General features: G+C 38.6%; 1 long non-coding RNA gene across 10 annotated transcripts in view; it reads right to left on the reverse strand.

The window, feature by feature from the left end:
- LOC138419530 (uncharacterized) overlaps positions 1–18088 on the reverse strand; it is a 639926-nt gene that overhangs the window by 342381 nt on the left and 279457 nt on the right. For all 10 annotated transcript variants that reach the window (XR_011249001.1, XR_011249004.1, XR_011249003.1 and 7 more), the window contains one exon: positions 3060–3202. This is a non-coding gene — a long non-coding RNA (uncharacterized lncRNA). The remainder of the gene's footprint in view (positions 1–3059; positions 3203–18088) is intronic.

The raw sequence follows: 18088 nt of genomic DNA on the forward strand, positions 1-18088 counted from the left end.
GAGTCCCTTGGACTGCAAGGAGATCCAACCAGTCCATTCTGAAGGAGATCAGCCCTGGGATTTCTTTGGAAGGAATGATGCTAAAGCTGAAACTCCAGTACTTTGGCCACCTCATGCAAAGAGTTGACTCATTGGAAAAGACTCTGATGCTGGGAGGGATTGGGGCAGGAGGAGAAGGGAACAACAGAGGATAAGATGGCTGGATGGCATCACTGACTCGATGGGCGTGAGTCTGAGTGAACTCCGGGAGATGGTGATGAACAGGGAGGCCTGGTGTGCTGTGATACATGGCGTTGCAAAAAGTCTGACACGACTGAGAGACCGAACTGAACTGAAATTATAGCTACCAATGGCAAATTCTCTTCAGAAAAGACTTGGTTTCCTGACATACTTGCAACATATATTTCATAGTCTCACTGTAGGTTACATCATTACAAAATCAAATTTCAACACCTTTCTCTCATTCCATTCATCTGATATAAAGCAAAGGCTTCATAGCTTCCATAAAACAAGGCAACATATCAAAATTTCTGTTCCTGTTTGATCACAAGAGGATGCAAAAGCTATGTAATCAACAAATCAGAGGACTTCTCTCATGTTATAGTGGATAAGAAGCAGCCTGTTAATTCAGGGAACATGGGTTTGGTTCCATTCTACATGCTGTGGAACAACTAAGCCTATGCACCATAACTACCAGCCCGCACTCTGCATCTTGTGAGCCACAGCACTTCAGTGCTGCAGCTACTGGGGCCCGCAACTGGAGCCTGTGCTCTGTATTACGGGAAGCCACCACAGTGAGAAGCCTACGCCCCACAACTACAGAGCAGCCCCTGTGCTCCCCAGCTAGAGGAAGCCGACGCACAGCAACAAAGACCCAGTGCAACTAAAAATTAACAAACAAAAACAAAAATGTTTTAAAAAGAGAAAAAACCCACAAATCATTAACACAGATAAATGAATAGACATAAGCAAAATGCTGGTAGAACATGAACAGGTAATAGTCGGGTTTTCCTGGGAGGCCAAAGGTGGTGCATAGCAATTGAGATTTTAGGAAAAAAATGACTGGCAACAACACTGACCAATCTGAACATAACTTGGTTTTAGAGTGTCCTGGTCCTGGAGACCACTGTCTATGTAATCAACCCTTCAATGTGGCAAGACGCTGAAATGGCCAAAGCAATAGGGATAGGGAAAAAACTTAAGGCAAGTTGCTATATAAATCTGATCCAAAATCATTTTATAATTAATAATTTAACAAATGATATGGCTATATGTTGTTCAATGCTGAATGTCAGTCCTTATCTATAAATTTGCTTCCAACATTCTCAATAGCAGATTTTTCTAATACTTTGGGTTTCAGAAAATGAACCTTCACAGTTCTATCAGATATGCTAAATCCTGAACTCTAGCATCACTCTTCATACCACCAGTATCAATAAAGCACAGAAAAACTATGTACTTGCTCAAGGAGGAATGAATGTGGGCTGTGTTGGGGGGCACATACACTGGTAATGGCAGGTAAAATCTGAGCATCTAATAGTTCTGAGTGCTTAAATATGAATACCTCAGCTTTACCAGTCCTTGGGCACAGCTATTATAACATTAATAGTAAAGCCTTATTTCCTATATTTAACTTCCACCTTTACTTGCAGGTATTCCAACTCCCTATCAGATCATCTTTAGTATTCTCAGAGTTCCAAAAGAGTGTTTGCCAAAATGCCCATTATGGAGCCATGGGACACCAGCCATGCTCTTACTGTCCTTACTCTCCTACCTTTTTATTGTTCTCTATACAGAGTGTGTCAAGGCTGTATATTGTCACCCTGCTTATTTAACTTCTATGCATGAGAAACACTGGGCTGGAAGAAGTACAAGCTGGAATCAAGATTGCCGGGAGAAATATCAATAACCTCAGATATGCAGATGACACCACCCTTACGGCAGAAAGTGAAGAGGAACTAAAAAGCCTCTTGATGAAAGTAAAAGTGGAAAGTGAAAAAGTTGGCTTAAAGCTCAACATTCAGAAAACAAAGATCATGGCATGTGGTCCCATCACTTCATGGCAAATAGATGGGGAAACAGTGGAAACAGTGACAGAGTTTATTTGGGGGGGCTCCAAAATCACTGCAGATGGTGACTGCTGCCATGAAATTAAAAGACATTTACTCCTTGGAAGGAAAGTTATGACCAACCTAGACAGCATATTGAAAAGCAGCGACATTACTTTGCCAACAAAGGTCCATCTAGTCAAAGCTATGGTTTTTCCAGTAGTCATGTATGGATGTGAGAGTTGGACTATAAAGAAAGCTGAGCGCCAAAGAATTGATGCTTTTGAACTGTGGTGTTGGAGAAGACTCTTGAGAGTCCCTTGGACTGCATGGAGATCCAACCAGTCCATTCTGAAGGAGATCAACCCTGGGATTTCTTTGGAAGGAATGATGCTAAAGCTGAAACTCCAGTACTTTGGCCACCTCATGCAAAGAGTTGACTCATTGGAAAAGACTTTGAGGCTGGGAGGGATTTGGGGGCAGGAGGAGAAGGGGATGACAGAGGATGAGATGGCTGGATGGCATCACTGACTCGATAGCGTGAGTCTGAGTGAACTCTGGGAGTTGGTGATGGACAGGGAGGCCTGGCGTGCTGCGATTCATGGGGTCGCAAAGAGTCAGACACGACTGAGCAACTGAACTGAACTGAACTGATACATAAGATTTCTTAAATGTGTCGTGGATGCTGCTGCTACTGTTTTGAGGACACTGCTTTTTAAATGTATGGTTTCCGCTTCTGCTTGACTAGGACTTTAAGGTGCAAAATCCTCTCTGTGATAAAGAAGAAATGTACCACTCCTTCACCCTGTGCAGCACGCTCTCATCAAGGCTACAAGGTATTATTACTTTACCCTTCTCAAAAAGTTTGTCAACGTCTGCTTTAACCACTATTTGATAATTATTGCTCCAAAACTCAAAGCAATTCTGAAAGGCAATGAACTAAATGGCCCAAAACAGGATGTGACTCAGTGTAGACCATCAGTGTCCAACCTCATGTACTTCAGGACTTACCTCATCGAGGCCAGCTTGAGTCCTTTTCAAGAGTAGACAGGGCCAATGAAGAGATGGTTTTCTCTCTTTCTGTGAGATTATATTATTTGAGAAAGATCTAATTCTGCAGCTTCCAGGAGCCATTGACACCACATGGAGACAGTCTAAAAATAAAGCCAAGGAGAGACAACATAGCATGATTTAGAGTTGTGCTCTGTAACAGAGTAACCATCAGCCATGTGTGGCTTTTTATATTGAATTCTTTAAAATTAAGTTAAGACATTCATTTCCTCAGTTGCTATTAGCCACATTTCAGGTGGCTGAAGCATTCTTTAAATATCTGCATTCCATCCTTTAATTAATCTGCATCCTTAAATTCCATTTTGGTTTAAGCTAAATGTGAAAGCTTATTTCCCACTCCAGTACTCTTGCCTCAAAAATCCTATGGGAGGAGGAGCCTGGTAGGCTGCAGTTCATGGATTCACTAAAAGTCGGACACGACTGAGCGACTTCACTTTCACTTTTCACTTTCATGCATTGGAGAAGGAAATGGCAACCCACTCCAGTGTTCTTGCCTGGAGAATCCCAGGGACAGGGGAGCCTGGTGGGCTGCCGTCTATGGGGTCACACAGAGTCGGACACGACTGAAGCGACTTAGCAGCAGCAGCAGCAGCAGCAGCAGTGAAAGCTTATTTAAGTTGTATTTCTGACCTTTGAAAAATTTATGAGCAGAAATTAACCCTCGGGCCTATTCCCCAGAGACAGTCAGGAACCATACAACAACCTTCTTACATTTTCCCAATTTCTTCCCATGACCTTTCCTGACAAGACTGAACCTCATCCTCTCCTTTGGAGAAAACACACACACACCATTAAAAGATCTAGGGGCAGAGGTTTGAAAGACAGTCTTCGTAAACAAAGAAAAACAAAGCCATGAAGAAAAGGATTTTATTCAGTAAATACTAATAGATAGTAGGAGAAAGAGCTGTGTGACTAGGGGCTTTAAAGGCAAAATGAGGGTGTAGAAAAGGAAAGTGGGCAGGAATGCAAAATTACCAAACATGATTAGTGCAGCCAGCTGACTCTGCTACCTGACAATTATTAAAGTTAGGATTCTATGCTTCCAAGTCTAGGAGACAGAAACCCTGGACTTACTGTTTATTACATTTCAAAGGAATGGTTTTCATGTCCCTGAGAAAGATACATCCAAGTTATAGGAAATATATCTATATTTTAAAGGTTCAGAGACAGGATTCACAATTGCAAGCCTTTCTTAGTAAATCCTCTATAAAGAGATTTGGTGTTGGCTAGAGCAAACAGTCGGAGAAGGCGATGGCACCCCACTCCAGTACTCTTGCCTGGAAAATCCCATGGACGGAGGAGCCTGGTGGGCTGCAGTCCATGGGGTCGCTAAAGAGTCAGACACGACTGAGGGACTTCACTTTCACTTTTCGCTTTCATGCATTGAAGAAGGAAATGGCAACCCACTCCAGTGTTCTTGCCTGGAGAATCCCAGGGACGGGGGAGCCTGGTGGGCTGCCATCTATGGGGTCGCATAGAGTCGGACACGACTGAAGCGACTTAGCAGCAGCAGCAGAGCGAACAGTAAATTCTTCTAACATCCCTGAGTTTTTCCAAATGAGAACTCCAAAGAGGGCTGGTTGTCCCAGGGAGACGAGGCCTTAGGCTTCTAGAAGCCACATTAAAGTTTGGACAAGTCTCTGAGGCAGGGTTTTAAATGGAGTGTTTGAGTGTTCCTTGTAGTTTTCATCACTTAGATTTTTCCAGAATGCATAGCCAAACATAAATTATGTAATTTAATCCACAAAACCCTCCTCTGTTGTATATATCATTATCCTCATTTTACAGATAAGGGAATCAAAGTTCAGAGGACTTAAATTACTTTTCCAGGTTACATACTAAAAAGGTGAAAAGCATATTGAAACCCAAATTTCTCTAAAGATTGTTCTTTCCTCATATCACCCACAACTTTGTCTCCCTAGTGATCTCCCTGAATTTTCATACATGTTGCAGTAACAGTTTTCACAGAAGTGCCCCTGCCTTTAAATGACAAAGACTATAAGATGTGAATAGGGAAGAGAAAAACTCACAAAATGCCAGAAACTTGTGATTAACAGGCAGCAGGTGTACAAACAGAAAGTGTGTGACTCACATCCATTGTATCTTGTCAAATGGTGTGTTCCCAAAGTTGCTGAAGGGGGGAATTTGATTATCTCTGCTTCCCCAGAAGACTGATAAATTGAATTCAGGCTGCTATTGTTCCAGACACAGGCTGACTCTTCCATAGGATTTTAATCAGCAGCAGCATTATGTAGCATATGGGAGCTATTTGGCTGAAAGGAGACCAACTGTCACTGGTACATCCTCCCAACATGAAAGGAAAATAATAATACGGAATAAAAAGACTTTCTTATCTATGGAACAGCTTCTCTCTAAGAAACTCTGTGGTTTACTGTACTACATCTTCACAACTCCCTATTCAGTGAGTCAGAGAACTACTTGACTGTGATCCTGGATGCTCACCTGCTGATTCCACCATGTTCATCTCTTTCATAACTCTTTCTCTATCCCCATCTATAAATCCTATCACCTCTTACCTGTAAATCTCTTCTGTTTTCTAATGATTAACCTTTACCCATTCCTCCTCATCTACATGATCCTGACCTTCATTCCTCTTTCTCACTACTTACTAATTTCTTTCTTTACTACTTTTGTCTTGTAAAAAGCCTAAATGGTAAATCAGGGTTCATATGTGATTAGGACTATAGCTCGATTATAATATCCTGTTATACTACAATGATAGTCAAATGTAGAGGTCACTTTATTCACTATCTTAGTTACCAAAACTTTTATTGAATGTGTTTGTTTCAAGATACAAAGGTAAGTAACACATGATTGATCCTTCCCTTCATGCATGGAAGACAAACATAAATAGGAAATGACAACACAATGTACAGTAAAAACAAACAAGGTTAGCAGTGTGGTCTCTGTGGTTGCTGATCCCTAAAGCTTTCAAGTCTGGTTCCAGGGACAGGCTTAGAAACCAAATACCAGGTTTCTTTTTATCCTCTTCTCCCCTCTTTTGACCTTCTGACATGCCTCAATCCCTACTCACCCAGAAAGGTTATAAAATATATTATCAGGGATTGTTGCACATATCTGAGAGAGGCGTTGGCCAAAGTCACCTGTTAATTCGGCATTTTATGTTAAATAACCTAGGAGTAAACAAAGCTCCTGCATATATGTTTTCCTATAGCAGAAAATGTGAAGAATGAACAACTGATGCTATTAGGAAGAAAAACAAGATTTTGAAATAAGTGTCAAGACCCTCTTGACATCCTGTATTTATCCAAAATATGAATTCCTAAGTGGTGATCTAGTAAATGTCATTTTCTAGTCCTCAGATAAGAGATAGACTTTTTCAGATGGCAGAGAGAAGGATGGTTGAATGAGAATTGGCCACAAATGATACACTCCAGTGCTGGACCACATCACAAGATGTGATTTCCTTCTTCTGTTTGTAGGCCTAGTTACCCAACAAAAACAACTTTTGGAATGATGGGAGGTACTTTCTTTACCAAGGTATTGCCATCAAAGTGCTCAAGCTATGAAAAGGACTGCCTAAAGTAATGCGTGCTTGCAAAATAAAGCTTACATTGATTTTGTACAACCGTGGGAATTCAGTAAAAGAATTTTCCAGCAATAAGGAAAAATAAACAAAAGCTCTTCCATTAGCATCAAACCCTAGGAACAATCAGGCAACAGAATAATTCTGAGTGTCTCAAATAAGACCTGAAAATGACTCTAATCACTTGGGATTCTGACAGGAGTGATAATGTTGTTGAGGTTCTATGCTGAGTGTAAAAATTTAGTAGAAAATGGGCTCAAGGTAAGACTATAATATAACCCATAAGCTTTATAGAAGTATATTGAAGAAATAATCTTTTCTTTGCTTCCTCTTTGTACCCAGCACAAAATAGATGCAAGTACCCCACAAGATAATTCTTTTTGTCAAACAAAATGACAATCACATTCAAAAGCCATATGAAAGAAACTAATGAAAAAACTGCACAAAAGGTCCCAAATCCAATTAATAATCCCCCAGCAAATTAATTAATCTTGACTTGTACCAATAATACTGTTACTGCAAAACTGAAACACATTAGGATAACTGACTAACTGCTTCAACAAATACCGCCCCCCTCCCCCCCCCAAAAAAAAAACAATGGAATTCTCTTTCTTGCTTACAGGAGTGGGATTTAGGGACAAGGAGGTTTGCACCATGAAATTATTCAAAGACTCTACTCTTTTTAATCTATTGGTTCTTTCATTCTCTATCATTTCAAAGTTCTCCACTGTTTCCCTGACAGTGTCAGGAGATGATGGAAGAGAGAAGGCATGAAGCCAGTGGTGTAGGAGGTCTTGTGGTCCAGGCATGGAGATAGGAACATCACCTCTGCCCACACTCTGCTGGCCAGAGCTCAGTATTTGAATTTAAGTTAGAAAGGCTGGTGAGTTTCACTTTGACAAATAAATAATAGGCATTGTCAGCTTTTAAGGGGAAAAAATGACAAAGATGAGAGTGGAGAATACTGACCATACTAAATAGAAAAGCCAAGAGAGAGAATGAACTAGAGATAGAGAAACCTATTAAGAAGCTATTGCAATACTGTGGGCAGGGAATGATGTGGCCCAGACCAAGACAGTAGAGAGAGAATGAAAAGAAAATAATCAATATGGGGACTGATTTGCTGAGTAAGCAGAAAAAAACAAGTGATGAGTCTTCGGGTTTATATATTTATATAAGTATATATTTTTACATTTGAGTGGTCTTTTAGTTAACTTATGCATGCTATGTTGTATGTTCACTTTTCCCCACAGGAATTAGGAAAATAAAAATTTGATGTGAAGAAATGTAAATCGAATACAGTGTCTGTAAGAAGTCAGGAAAAGCTAACATGGGATCAGAAAACAAACAAATGAAAGGAATGTTTGAGGATTCTGTATATTTCACTGAGGGCTTTGAATCAATGTATGACAGCAAATTAAAGGCCAAAGGAGGAAAAATTATTTCCAAAACATTTCTTCATATTTTTATGTTGCTATTTGTCACAACTGTCAAACATTCAGTTGCAAATGAAATACTTGAATAAATAATTCCATTTTTGGATGTGGCAACTGGTTTGCATACTGCATTTTTGAAGATTCTGTAATGATGTTATTTTTAGTGCTTAGAAGAGGAAATCTGCACCTGGGGAGGCTAACCAATTAATCTGACAAACGATCTAACAGACATTAGCTTTAATCACATTGTTGGTATGTATTATAGGATTTAATAATGCTCAATAAGTTTAAAATACACAATGTAAGATCCATTACTTAGACAAAGAAGGGTGCCACTAACCCCTGGAAAAACAAATACCAGCTTTTTAAAGGCTTCCTGTAGCCTTTCAGCAGTGTGTGAGACATGGACATAACACCTGGGCTGGACACACAGTGGCTGCATGAGTGGCAACAGCAGCCAGAGTGAGGAACTGCATGTGAACCAACATTTCAGTCTCCTCGCACAGGTCAGTCCCTCTTCATGAGTCATACTCAGACCTGACTACCAGATAATTCCAAAATCTCCCTGTAGCGGACCGGTCAAGGTAAGAAGAAAGAAACTTGTCTTGGGACCTTCCACACATTTAATTGTTCTTTTTAATTGGAAGAAACAAGTCCACACGTAAACCTCCGTCCTTCAATGCAAAGTTTGTAGAGATGTGTTCAAGCCTCTATGTTGTTTCTAGGCAACAGGAACATTTTTAATCAAATTTTCATTAATTTCTCAACAGTTATGTACTAATCTACATGTACAAGTACTCTGTCAAGATGAATTCCTTTTGTCATACATATTCATAAAATAGAACTTGAAATGTTTAAGCACACACATTTCATATACCCCCAATCACAGTAATAGGTTTGAAGAGCAAAACGGAACAGAACAGACCCTAAACAAGTATATGTAATTTCTATCAAGTAACACAGCACCAAATAGTATGTAAGCTACTCTGAACCAAGCACTCGGCACTTAATTTTTCTACATTCAAGTGAGGTTCTAACATTATTCTCAGTTGAGGAAACTGAGGCACAGCTGGGAAAATAACTTACTAGAAGTGGAAGAGTGAATGTAGGGCTGGACTGAAAGCAGGGTCTACCCTCTTAACCACTCGACCGTACTGGAGTGAAAGCACAGAGGACTTCACTATCAGAAGTGACACAGGTGGTTTGCAGTATGCGTCGCAGGGTGTGGCAGAAAGAAGAGTGCAAGAGATAAAGCAAGGTGACAAACAGAGAGCAGGCCATGAAGAAACTTGGGTTAAAATAAATTATAAAACTATCATGATTGATCCCAATAAAAATGGTGAAAGTCATAAGATCTGGATTTGTGTGATATATGCAAAACAGTAAGAAATAAATGTGAAGAGCTGACTCATTTGAAAAGACCCTGATGCTGGGAAAGATTGAGAGCAGGAGGAGAAGGGGACGCCAGATGATGAGATGGTTGGATGGCATCACCGACTCGATGCACATGAGTTTGGGTGAACTCCGGGAGTTGGTGATGGACAGGGAGGCCTGGAGTACTGCGGTTCATGGGGTCGCGAAGAGTCGGACACAACTGAGCGACTAAACTGAACTGAAGAAATAAATCAGAGTTGGAGCCTCAGCCAACTGGATCTATTTTCTGTCTTTTGAAAATTAATTACTGCTCGATGGCCCTCCTTTGACAGAGGCTGGGAAATAAGAAAGTTCTGTTCAGCTGTAATTAACATTGGTCCTCCTTCATAAACTGCTGCTAAGGTGCCAAAGACTTCTATCTCCACTCTTGTCTTCAGAAGTTTCTGCCAAGTATTGTCTTTACGTTACTGATTGCAATTTCCTCAGTAAAATTTTCTTTTATGTTCTCAAGATCCACTGGGTACAAACTGTCCTACATCAATACATGTTTCTATAAGACAAATTAGCTTCTACTTTCTCTTGATAAACAAAAACACATCTCATAACCCAACATACACAGTCAAAAAATTTTGGCACTATTGCTCATAGGGCTGTAACCAACTCATGTACATTACAACATTTAATGAAGTAACTGGTTTTTATTTAGGAGAACCAGACAACAGGTAATTGAGTGTTGTCACATACAAACACTTGGCGTGTCAAAAGTTATAAATGCACATATCCTTTTCATACTTTCTTAGAGTGGAAAATCTTGCATAGCTAGATTAATAGATAATGAAGTTAAAGATAATAAGTGGGTAGGTATATCAATAGACCCAAAGTACCCTAGTCTGGATTCCTCAGGAAACAGATCCTGATTCAGAGATGAGCATGAAGAACAATTATCAAGGAGTGCTGTTAGAATCAAGACCTGTGGAAGTAGAGGGAAAGAGCAGTACTGAGCAGCAGGAGAAGTAGTGCTGGGATGCTGGTATACTGAGGGCTGCAGGCGATCACGCATCTCAAGACTAGGATAGTCATTGAGAGACCTCCCAGATTGACACTCATGTCTGATCAGTCATTGAATATAAGCTGCCTCTGGAAGGTATGACCAAGGACAAGTCAGGTGTCTTTAACTGAGACACTTCTCCAAGTGGTCTAAGTTTATACACACATACATGCAATTTTAAAGGTTACTTTCCATTTATAGTTACTATAAAATATTGGCTATATTCCCCATATTGTAGGGGCTTTGCTGGTGGCTCAGACAGTAAAAAATCTGCCTGCAATGCAGGAGATGCAGGTTCAAGCCCTGGGTTGGAGAGATCCCCTGGAGAAGGGCATGGCAACCCACTCCAGTATTCTTTCCTGGAGAATTCCATGGACAGAGGGGCCTGGAGGTAGCTACAGTCCATGGGGTCGCATTATCAGACATGATTGAGTGACTGATACACTCATGTTGTACAATATAACCTCGAGCCTAGTGATTACCAGTGGGAAAGGGGAGGGGCAGTTGCATGTAAGCCTTTTTTTGGTAGCACTCTCTGTTCCCAGATGAGCATTTTATTCCTAAAGGAAGATCTGAATGGCATATCACAGTATTCTCACATAAACATATAGCAACTCAGTGACATATAAAACTAAGAAGCACAGAATTATACTATATATATAAAAAACATTAAATATATATGCATATATAATTATATGTATATTTAAACCATATGTATACACTAAAACCATGCATGATGATGAATGTCTCAGTATTTTAGAATACTGCTTAGAAGTTGCTTATTCAAGTCCAAAGGCTATCAACTACTAACAAAACAATATAAATCTAATATTTTAAAATTAAAAATCCTGAAACATTATGTTTCAGCTGTTGTATATAGAAGGTAATTACTATTGATATAAAAATAATTAGTATTTAATATAGGACATGTTTTTCTAAATTTCTTTTTAATTTTTTAATGAAATATAGTAGATTTACAATGTTGTGTTAGTTTCTGGTATACAGCAAAGAAATCAGTTATACATATGCAAATATATATTTTTCTCATATTCGTTTCTATGATGCTTTTTAAAAAATCATTTAATTTATGTTTATTTATTTATCTTTGGCTATGCTAGGGCTCCAGCAGATGCTGCGCAGGCTTTTCTCTAATTATAGCAAGTGGGAACTACTCTTTAGTTGTGGTGCATGGGCTTCTCATAACGGTGGCTCTCTTGTTGAGAGCACCATCTCTAGGGAGCATGGACTTCAGCAGTTGCAACATATGGGTTTAGTTGCTCCATGGTATGTGGGATCCTCCCAGATCAGGGATTGAACTTATGTCTCTTGCATTGGCAGGCAAATTCTTCACCACTGAGTCACCAGGGAAGCCCATATATTTTATCACAGGATATTGAATAGAGTTCCCTTTATTATACAGTAATACCTTGTTGTTTATTAATATATATATAAGCATATAATATATAATTCCAAATTTCTTATTTATCCCTCCCCATCTCTTTTTTCTCTTTGATACATGTAAATTCATTTTCTAAACCTGTGAGTTTGTTTTTGTTTTAGAAGCCCATTTGTATCATATTTTAGATTTCACAAATGAATATGATATTTGTCTTTGTCTGACTTCACTTAATATGATAATCTCTAGGTTGCTGCAAATGGTATTATTTCATTCTTTTTTATGGCTAAGCAGTATTCTAATACTGAGAAGGCAATGGCACCCCACTCCAGTACTCTTGCCTGGAAAATCCCATGGAAGGAGCAGCCTGGTAGGCTGCAGTCCACGGGGTTGCTAAGAGTCGGACACGACTGAGCAACTTCACTTTGACTTTTCACTTTCATGCATTGAAGAAGGAAATGGCAACCCACTCCAGTGTTCTTGCCTGGAGAATCTCAGGGATGGTGGAGCCTGGTGGGCTGCCATCTATGGGGTTGCACAGAGTCAGACACGACTGAAGTGACTTAGCAGCAACAGCAGCATATACTATTAGATACAGTATATAAGATATAGTATATCTTATATCTATATCTATACCACATCTTCTTTATCCATTTATCTGTTGATGGACATTTAGGCTCCTTCCATGCCATGGTTTTTGTGAATAATGCTGCTATGAAAATTGTGTCTTTTTTTATTGACTTTTTAAGGAAAATTGTATTTTTTTAAATTAGAGTTTTCTCCAGAGACAGGGCCAGAAGTGAGATTGATGAATCATCTAACAACTTTGCTTTTACTTTTTTAAGGAAACTCCATAATGTTTTCCATAATGGCAGGCTCCAACACTGTAGGAGTGTTCCCTTTTTTCTACACCATCTCCAGAATTTATTGTAATTTCTTTGATGATGACCTTCTGACTGATGTGACGTGGTATCCCATGGTATTTTTTATTTGCATTTCTCTAATAATTACAATGTTGATAATCTTTTCATGTGCCTATTTGTCATCTCTATGTCTTCTTTGAAGAGATGTCTTCTGCCCATTTTTTGAATAGGTTATTTGTTGTTAAATTGTATGAGCTGTTTGTATTTTGTAGACATTAAGCCCTTGTCAGTCACATTGTTTGCAAATATTTTCTTCCAGTACATAGGTTGTCTTTTCAGTTTGTTTATGATTTCCTTTGCTATACAAATGTTTTAAGTTTGATTAGGTCTTAACTGTTCAATCTTGCTTTTATTTTTCCTTGCCTTGGGAGACTCACCTAAGAAAGCATTGCTACAATTTACATCAGAGAATGTTTTGCCTATGTTCTCATCTAGTAGTTTTATGGTGTCATCTCATATTTAACTATTTAAGCCATTTTAGTTTATTTTTGGGTATGAAGTGAGGCAGTGTTCTAACCTCATTGACTTAATGTGGCTTTTCAGCTTTCACAATACCGCTTGCTGAATCTGTGTTTCCTTGACTGTAGATTCTTACCCCCTTTGTCGAAGATTAATTGACTGTAGGTGTGCAGGTTCATTTCCAGAATTTCTATTTTATTTCATTGACCTACACGTAGAGAGCTAGGTTTCCAGCATTGCTGTTTTTCCTCAGAATTGTTTTGGCAATTCTGGGTCTTACAGGGTTTTGTATAAATTTTAGAATTATTTGCTGAGTTCTATGAAAACGTCATGGGTAATTTGATAGGGATCACATTAATTCTATTGATTTCTTTGAGTGGTATGGCCATTTTAAAAATATTAATTCTCCCAATCCAAGAGCAAGGGATATCTGTCCATTTTTTGGAATCATCTTCAATTTCCTTTATCACTATCTTATGGTTCTTAGCATAAAGGTCTTTCACCTCATTTGTAAGGCTTTTTCCCTAACTATTTTATCTTTTTTGATACAATTTCAAATAGGATTTTTTTTTTACTTTTGTTTTCTGATATTTCATTGATAGTGTGTTGTTGTTGTTCAGTCACTAAGTCGCATCTGATTCTTTTCAACCCCATGGATTGTAGCACACCAGGCTTCCCTGTCCTTTACTACTTCCCAGAGTTTGTTCAAATCCATGTCCATTAAATCAGTGATGCCATCCAACCATTCCATCCTCTGTCATCCCCTTCTTCTCCTGCCCTCAGTCTTTCCCAGCACCAGGGTCTTTTCCAATAGGTTGGCTCTTCATATCAGGTGACCAAATATTGGATCTTCAGCTTCAGCATCAGTCCTTCCAACGAATATTCAGAGCTGACTTCCTTTAGGATTGATTGGTTTGATCTTGCAGTCCAGGGGATTTTCAAGAGTCTTCTCCAGCACCCCAATTTGAAAGCATCAATTCTTCTGCATTCAGACTTCTTTATAGTCCAACTCTCATATCCATATGCATGACTACTAGAAAAACCATAGCTTTGACCATATGGACTTTGTCAGCAAAGTGATGTCTTTGCTCTTTAATATGTTATATCATTTTGTGATAGCTTCTCTTCCAAGGAGCAAACGTCTTTTAATTTCAAGATTACCGGGAGAAATATCAATAATCTCAGATATACAGATGACACCACCCTTATGGCAGGAAGCAACAAAGAACTAAAGAGCCTCTTGATGAAAATGAAAGAGAAGCGTGAAAAAGTTGGCTTAAAACTCAACATTCAGAAACCTAAGATCATGGCATCCAGTTCCATCACTTCATGGCAAATAGATGGGGAAACAGTGGAAACAGTGACAGACTGTTTTCTTGGGCTCCAAAATCACTGCAGATGGTGACTGCAGCCATGAAATTAAAAGCTGTTTGTTCCTTGGAAGAAAAGTTATGACCAACCTAGACAGCATATTAAAAAGCAGAGCCATTACTTTGCCAACAAAGGTCCGTCTAGTCATGGCTATGATTTTTCCAGTGGTCATGTAAGGATTGGAGAGTTGGACTGTGAAGAAAGCTGAGTGCCGAAGAATTGATGCTTCTGAACTGGGGTGTTGGAGAAGACTCTTGAGAGTCCCTTGGACTGCAGGAGATCCAACCAGTCCACCCTAAAGAAGATCAGTCCTGGGTGTTATTTGGAAGGACTGATGCTAAAGCTGAAACTCCAGTACTTTGGCCACCTCATGCGAAGAGTTGATTCACTGGAAAAGATTCTGATGCTGGGAGGGATTGGGGGCAGGAGGAGAAGGGGACGACAGAGGATGAGATGGCTGGGTGGCATCACCGACTCGATGGACATGAGTTTGGGTAAATTCCGGGAGTTCGTGATGGACAGGGAGGCCTGGAGTGCTGTGATTCATGGGGTTGCAAAGAGTCAGACACGACTGAGTGACTGAACTGAACTGAACTATTAGCTTCTACAAACCAATCAATATAGAACTCCTTAATTTATTAAATCTTTAAATCTAGTTTATTTATTTTTCAAGAAGAATATTTCTAAGACAAAATAAAGGATAGAATCTTTTTGCAATTACAGACACATAGACACACAGCTTGCGGCTTTAGTTCTACACCCTTAGTCATCACTTAAAATAAACATGGCAAACAAAAGTGTTCACAAATGCGGATCTCAGAATGCTCTGTATCTTTTCAGTGGAAGGCTGATGTATTCTTGAGTAAAACAAACAGAATTTTCTGTCATCTCTCACCCAACAGGTTTCTGTCTATCAAAGACCAACAAATAGACCCACAAAACCAAATTCACATACATTAGTGGCAAATTAAGAATAACTTCCAGGTTGTAAGAAACCAGAAACAGAAACAATACAAAGGCACAGAATCAGGGGTGCAAGGAGAAACAAAGAGTCAATGAAGGTAAAATCCTCTTGCTCCTTGGGATCTGCCTCAGGAGCCAAAAAAATATGTTTATTTTCGGGCTGAGTGTTAGTAACTCAGTTATATCTGACTCTTTACAACTGCATGGACTGTAGCCCACCAGGCTCCTCTGTCCATGGAATTCTCCAGGCATGAATACTGGAGTGGGTTTCCATTACCTTCTCCAGAGGATCTTCCCAAGGCAGGGATCAAACCCAGGTCTCTGCATTGCAGGCAGATTCTTTACCATCTGAGCCACCAGGCAGTTTAAAAGGGCTCTGCAATGTATATTTACTTGGAAATCTTTAGTACAATCTCCAAAAAAATCAAAGCACGATTTTCAAAATTTAGAAACATGAATTAGAATAAGCGAGGAAATATGTTTAACTCATTGATGAAGAAGCCAAGAGGCTATAAAGCAAATTCATTAATTCTATATGAAAAAAAAAATTTCAGTGACGTCTAAACACATATCTCCTAAAAGGCATTATTATAGCTTTGCCAGACCCAATCTCTAAGCAGGTTTTTCTTCCTCTTTGACCATCTCAATGAATGCTCTACTGGCTCAGACATCCACTGCTATCTACTGTCTTAATGTCACAAGCCATTTTACCCTGTCTACTGAAGGAGTCTCTCTCCATGCTGAACTGCCTTTCTAGCTTATTCAGGTTATCTCCTGAAATACCTCTCACTGCTTTTGCTACTATTTTGGTCAGAAATTTTTATTTTAACTAACTCAACTTTTTTCAAAATTGTACATTCTTCTATTTTGCAAAATATCTAAATTTCTAAGAATGCATACAATGATACGGTATAAACACTCAGTTCCTTCTCCTTCTTTGATTTGTGTATATCAAAAGTAGAAACAAAATAACTGAACTCAATTTCTGATGGGCTAACACAAAAATTTACTCAAATTATATTCACAGTTTATTCGTGAAAGAACAAAGATTTCATGAGCCTCTTTTATCAGGTGTCTACTTTAATGAAAAATCACCCATGCAAGATGACTTGTCTTCCTTCCATCGGTCTTATAGTGACAAATCAGAGCAACACTTTGGCAGCTACAAAAAAGAACAAATATCGAAGCAAGGAGTAGCTTCAGACTTTTCCTGTTAGTTGATTAGGGAATTACATTATACTCTATAAATAATAAAGCACTCTACAACTTACTCCAAAATTTTTTCTGATTTAAAGTTTCTGACACAGCATGATATGGTTGATTGTTCCAATGAATTTTCCCCCTTAAGTTGAGAAAAACTGCACAACAATAATTACCTAATTAAGATTTGCATAATTATGATTACTAAATTCCAAGAGAACTGTTGTACTAACAGTATAACAACTTATCTCAGGCCAATTAAATTGTGTTTCTTTTCTGCTTTAATTTATTTTAATCTAAAAGAACAATAAACAGGATATGTCTAGCTGATGATTTAATTAACTACTGTATATTAAGAAGTTAGAAACTGTTCTGATGCTGAAAACCTGAATGCCCTTCAAGGCTGGAATCTTCATTCCTTATTTCCTAAAAAGTTTAGGATTTTCACCATTTTCACAAGTAAGGCTAAATTGCAAAATAAGATTACACACAAACACTTTAATGATTCAGAATATTTATAATAATAATTGAGAATGGAGGAAAAAATAGGACAAAAATAACTTTTAGCAAAATGGAAAGGATTATCTTAATGTCTTTGAAAGTCATATTGGAAAACAAAGTTGAAATCCCATTTTCTTTCTGAAATGGACAGACGCATCTGAGGGCATAGGAAACAGGATCAAAAAGAAGGTGTGAGACAGATTTTGTTCAAAGTCTTTGATTTACATAGTTTACAAACATCTCTAAGACTATTCTTGAAGACAACAGTAAGAGAAAAAAGATGTGAAAATTTTCACTGTGTTTCAGTCCAAAAAAGAAGGGGGTGCATGTTTGGGAACGCATGTACACCCGTGGTGGATTCATGTCAATGTATGGCAAAACCAATACAGTATTGTAAAGTAAAATAAAGTAAAAAAAAATTAAAGGTACCATCCAGCACAATTAGAAAAGAAGAAAAACCCCAGAGAAATTTGGAATTAGAGTGGGCTGATTATGATAAAATTAGGGAATTCTTTTTCTATGATGTTAGGTTAAAGAATGTATTGCTTTCAAAGCTGTCAAATAAGAGATCACACAAACATTCATGTTTTATGATAGGGATTCACAGTCTGAAAAACTCAATATCTACAGCTATTCACTCTTGGTTCAATACTCAGTTCTTTTTCACAATATTTCTGATCACATTTAAGCATCTAATTCTTCATTCATCCATTTTTTATATCTTTCTTCA

This window comes from Ovis canadensis, chromosome 1 (genome assembly GCF_042477335.2).
Source record: "Ovis canadensis isolate MfBH-ARS-UI-01 breed Bighorn chromosome 1, ARS-UI_OviCan_v2, whole genome shotgun sequence".
Classification (NCBI taxonomy): domain Eukaryota; kingdom Metazoa; phylum Chordata; class Mammalia; order Artiodactyla; family Bovidae; genus Ovis; species Ovis canadensis.